We start from the raw sequence: 6,095 nt of genomic DNA on the forward strand, positions 1-6,095 counted from the left end.
CAGGTTCATGTGAACTGGGAAATATTCAGTATTTAATATCTGGTATTAAATTTAGTTTAAGTTTGTTAATCTAATTAATATAGACATGTCTTTAGAGTCATCAACATTAAGTGTAATATCTATATTGTGCCTAGGTTTAATATAAGCTAAATAAAACCTTGTTATATCTGTTACAAATTTGTCAACAAGGAAAGTAACGCAAAGTGAAGAAACTTTTAAGGAAAGAAATGTAAATGAGATAAGAGCTTTGGTTGAACTTTTCAAAATAATTATATCTTAGGAATGTCTACCTAAAAATAATTTGTCCTCTGTTAAGAGGACAAGTTTTCTTAAAATGTTGAACTGCCTTTGATAAGAGATTTTAAGTTTCTTTACATTTTAAGTGATCTGTTCTACATTTGTCTTTGAAATCTTTTATTGTTACTTTGGGTAAGTGAATAGCTATTGTTTCACAGTGACCTATGATCCTATCTGACTGAGTGTTCTAAACCCTTTTAGAAATGTTATCAGTCATAATTCTAGTTATTATCTTCAAGTGTTGTATGTCACAGCAGTAACCAAGTTTCTTTGTCAATTGCATTGTAATCAATTTTAAACATGCCTTCTTAAGTCTTTTGTAAGATTTAAAGAAAGGACTTTAGAATAAATACAGGTTTCTGACTTTCAGACCATAGTACTGAACTAGGTAAGAAATTGAAGAATTCTAATGGGAAAACTGATGGCTTCATAAAGCTGTTAACAAAAAGTATTAGTACATAGGACTGAGTGAACTGGTGAATCTGGTTATAATTTTTATAGTTTCTATCTAAAATATTACTGGCTTAAATCTGTGTTTTCCAGGTGCAAGGAAAACCTTCCCCTCAAACTAATTATGACTTACAGTAATTTGATAAATTATACCGTTGTAAGCAGAATTGAAACATTTATCTTTTCTCTCTATCTGCTCCCTCCAGAGATTGGAAACTCTTAGGTTCCCAGCAGCTTTATCAGATAAATTAGGAGGGCTACCTCACTAACAGGTACAGAAATCTCAAGGTATTTTCAGGACCTTGAAAAAGGAGGAATTCACCTAAATTTGTAAGGTGAAATCTGTGACAAGCCCGTGGCATGGCTTTTCTGGCCCAGGGAGACCTTTTATCAATTAATCAGACTTAATTTGTGGACAAATTAATCTTGATTTGACTATATTTGATAAAAATGAGGGTAATTTTAGAGAGAAAGAGATGTTTCAATGGACGTCAAAATCTAATTCTGTTTACTGAGGTCTGTATTCATTAAGACTCACTTCTCAGATAGTTCCTTGCTGTTATGTTATATTGTTGTAAAGTTTAATTGAATTATTAAAAGGACACTCTAAGTTTGTTTCTGAAGCTTATCTCAGTAATATATCTTTGGATGAAGATCAGATACCCCACGACTTGCAACCAGGGGATTATGCATACTGGAAAAGACATAATTTAAAGGACTATCTCCAACCTGGATGGAAGAACCCTTATCAGGTACTCTTAACTAGCTTATGCACACTGAAACTGAAGGGAATTGACTCTTGGATTAATTTCCACTCACAAAGAGCCCCTGCACTGAACTGGCCTATAGAGAGGACAGCTGACCTCAAAATCACCTTAAAACAATGCTCAGAGGAGAAACTACACTCACACTAGGACGAGAAAAAGACAACATAAGAAATAGACATCTTGTCCAATATCCTCGTCCTGACTCGTATGATCATTTATAATGTTTCCTTGACTTCTTGGACCTTTGCCTATGAATCAAATGTTTTTCTATCATAGGCATGATCCTATGCTAGTTTTAAAAATCAATCCACTTGTTGGGTTTGCGGCCAATTACCAGTGCTTCTTGGTTACCTTGGGGAATTTCTCCACGCCAAGGCTCTAATTGGTTGGCCCTGAGAAATTTACTTTGAAAGAAAAATTATAGTCAGCTTTAGGTCACTATTGATATTACTAGATGGAATCCCCTCACCTGGCCAATTAATAATGCCTGCTCTGACCCTGGCCATAAATATGAGTTTTCGTCTATTACTCAAGCTCAATCAGAGCAACAAGCAAAGTTTCAGCCAAGGAATAAAATCTCCCACAATTATGGGATGGATTTATGTAGATAACGACAGGCTATGGTAATTTAAGTTTAAAGGCTCCTCTATGTTGGGAACAATTAAATCATACTAAAGGTATCAGTCTAGTAACACTAGGAAACCAGGCTGGGTGCCTTATGGACAGTGCCAATATATAATTTCCCTTAAAGATAAGGATTGGTACAGAATAGATGAAGTGAGATGACCTGGGATATACTGGGCTGCACCTAATGGAAGTTTTTTTGTTTTCAAATGTTATGCTTCTAAGCTTTGGTTTTCTTTCTTCCTTTTTTTTTTAAATATTTATTTATTTAATTTATTTATTTTTGGCTGTGTTGGGTCTTCATTGCTGTGCGCGGGCTTTCTCTAGTTGTGGTGAGCGGAGGCTACTCTTTGATGTGGTGTGCAGGCTTCTCCTTGTGCTGGCTTCTCTTGTTGTGGAGCATGGGCTGTAGGCGCATGGGCTTCAGTAGTTGTGGCACATGGGCTCAGTAGTTGTGGTTTGCAGGCTCCAGAGTGCAGGCTCAGTAGTTGTGGCACATGGGCTTAGTTGCTCCGCAGCATGTGGGATCTTCCTGGACCAGCACTCGAACCCATGTCTCCTGCATTGGCAGGCAGATTCTTAACCACTGCACCACCGGGGAAGTCCCCTACTGGAAGTTCTTGACTTAAATTCTTACTCATGACCTTACTAATACCGCTAGCTATATTACATTTTTATATTTCCTGTTTTAAAAAATTGTTGTTTCTTGCATTACCAAATGTGTGACTGAGCCTCTGATAAAATGATGATATATAGTTCCATATGAGATCAATGATTGTAATAGTGTAACTCTAGATTTGGGAAGAAGCAACAAGAGGGACAATTTTCCTCGACCATAAGAGACTAGTAAGACAGGTGGTCCAGAGACTTTTGGCACTGTTAAAAAGGCCTAGTCCAATAATAGCACATTGAGTGACCTATCAGCAGAATCCTTTCCAGACCTGGGAATGAACATTCCTAGCACCATGGGATGAAATGGTCATGAAATGCCTCCCAAACCGTGGTTGAATTTAAGACCCTGAATGGGCCCTGACAACTGAAAATTGGCACTTGCCATCTGCCTCTGCAGATTAAGTCAATGGCCATTGTGGCCACTGACCTTCAACACCCCCTGAAAGGAGTTCAGGGTGGAGATCGGAATGAGGTACTCTGTGCTCTGAGAAAAACTGGCAGAACAGGCCTTTAGATAGTTAAATATTTTCAGAAGATTTTATGTGCCCAAATTCTTGCATCTTCTTATATCCAGAAAAGCACTAAAATCGTTATTGGTGATATCTGCTTTGGCCATTAAGGAGAGATATGCAATTGAAAGTCAAAATGGAGTAGCTATGGTTCAGACATCCAAGGAAATAACTAGGTGACACTATGGGTGAGATTTTGGACAAGACCTTGTATTGCTAACAACTTGAGTTTTCTGAGCTCTGTCAGACTTGGATGCCACAAGCCATTCTCAAGACAATGTCAGCTGGCAGCTGGTAACTGCAACCTTACTTTTTAAAATGTCTCCTCTTGTAACTATTACATTTTTAGACGATGAAATTGGTTTAGATTGTACATTAACAAAAAGAAGAGACATGTATGATAACCAATAGCACCTGTTATCTATGTGTTAATACCACATTAAAAGTTAAAACCTACTTAGATAAAACTAGACAACTGGGTAAAAGTCTCCCCACAGTGCCAGGTCCAGACTGGGTTTCAGGCTTATTCTCCTGAAAAGAAATGAGGTTTATTTTACCTATTAAAATTCCAGTTGTCACTCCTCCAACTACTTCTAATTGGGTCTGTTACACCAACATGGCAGACCAAGGGATTGAGGTTTTAATCATACAAGACTCAGATCCAGGACTTGGAACTCGGAAATATTTCCAATTCAGTGTCTATTTTCCAATTTGAGGCAGGACCATGCCCCATTTTAGCAGGAAGTGGCCACAGCTGTCATCGCCCAGTTCCCTGAATTGAAACTGAACAGGACTCTGTGGGGCTCTGGAGTTCAAATACTTTCTGTGTCCCCTGTTTCTTGTTTGTAGGATATAGACTTCGTTCAGCCTCCTTGACCTTCCTTGAGTTCCAAAGGTCAGATTCAAATAGTTGCTAATCAGCAAAGGGAGGGGATGCAGAAACGGGGGAGTCGCAGTCAAGTGGGGGTACAGCCTTGAGGCAGGGTGCTGGTTCCTCCTCAAAGAGTATGCATAACAGTATCTTTGAGTTCTTTTGCAGGAACTAAGGCCCCCACCCAGGTGGAGGATTGTAACTTCAGGCTGAGGGCAAGATTCCTGGAGCACCTCCCTATTACCTCACTACCAACCAATCAGAAAAAAGTCACACACCCTGCAGCCCTCCCCCCAAATTTTGCCCTCCTTTTCTGGGCCCAGTGATGACCATCCTGTTAGCCTCCTGTTTGGCCTTTGTCTGTTTCACCTGCTTACAAGGTTCATCTCTGACAGAGTCCAACATTTTCAGGCTAAATTGTTACTATGAGGGTGAAAGCCAGTTTCGGGAACAGAATACCTCAATTTAGATCAGGTGGAAAGAGACTTCTACTCTACTAGGCAGGACTACGCCCACTCTCAGCAGGATGTAGTTACAGAAGAAAGAGACCTCCACCCCCATTCCCAAGAAGTATCTTGAGTATGAAGTCTCTCAGGGGGGATTTGTTAGGGGAACCACTGACTGAAACCACCCACCCTGGCCAGGCACCACAGTAACCATTTGCATGAGTTACCTTGCAACAGGAGGTCCTGGTAAGGAATGTGGAACTAACAACCAACACCAACCGGAAGAATTCGGGAAAGGTAAAAAGGACAGAGAAGACACGAGTCCATATGTCCTACCAACCTCCTAGAATCCTTCTCGCTGGAATCCATCTTTGCTGAGTGATGCGCATACCACCAGGAAGGGCCCTGAGTCAGAGTGATTGGCCAGAGACAACCCAGAAACTAATCCTATCACCATAAAACCCAAGACTGTGAGCCACATGGCAGAGCAGTCCTCCTGGGTTCCCTTACCCTCCTGCTCTCCACCCGGGTGCCCCTTCTGAATAAAGTCTCTTGCTTTGTCAGCACATGTGTCTCCTCAGGCAATTCATTTCCGAGTGTTAGACAAAAGCCCACTCTTGGGCCCTGGAAGGGGTCCCCCTTCCTGCAACAGTTATAGAGTGGTAAGTGCTGTGGTGGAGGAATATAAGGTGCTAAGGGAACATAGAGAAAGGGTACCTAATTGGACTTGGGAGTCAGGGAAAGCTTTCTGGAAGAGATACTATCTAAGCTGAGAACTCAATGATTAGCAGGAGTTAGCAAGGCAAGGGAGGGAAGAGCTTGTGCAAATGGCAGGGGGCAAGAGACAGCACGCCCATTCAAGGAAATGAAGGTAGTTCAGAATGGCTAGAGCAGAAGTGCCAGGAGATACAAAATGGACTGAAATGGTATACAGTGTCCAACCTCTCTGAGCCACATAGATTATTATTAAAAGTTTGGCTTTTACCCCAAAGGCAACGTGGAACCATTGAAGGGTTCTAATACAGGAAATAATATGATCAAATATTCAGTATACAAAAAACCATTCCTTAGTACACAGAACAGTCTTTTGCTCTGACTTTCAACAGCAATGTTCTGGAAACTTACCTGCTTATCCACTGTCCAACTGGCTTTGATCTCTGGCACAAAGTTTCCTGTTACTACCACCTGGTTTCTGATTACTACCTCATAGCCACCATAATATAAACTATTGATAGAAGGTAAATGCAATATGTGGATGTGGATCCACACAGACTGATCTTAAGCCAGTTATACAACCTAAGACTCAGTAAGTGGTTCATCACCACTAGATCATAAGCTCCATGAGGACAAAAGTCTCGTTCACTAGAACCTGGCACATCTTTATTACTCAGTTAATATTTGTTGACTGAACAGTGAATCCACAAAATGGGGACTCTGGCACATACCTATCCCACTGTTG

Source organism: Balaenoptera musculus, chromosome X (assembly GCF_009873245.2).
Source record: "Balaenoptera musculus isolate JJ_BM4_2016_0621 chromosome X, mBalMus1.pri.v3, whole genome shotgun sequence".
Classification (NCBI taxonomy): domain Eukaryota; kingdom Metazoa; phylum Chordata; class Mammalia; order Artiodactyla; family Balaenopteridae; genus Balaenoptera; species Balaenoptera musculus.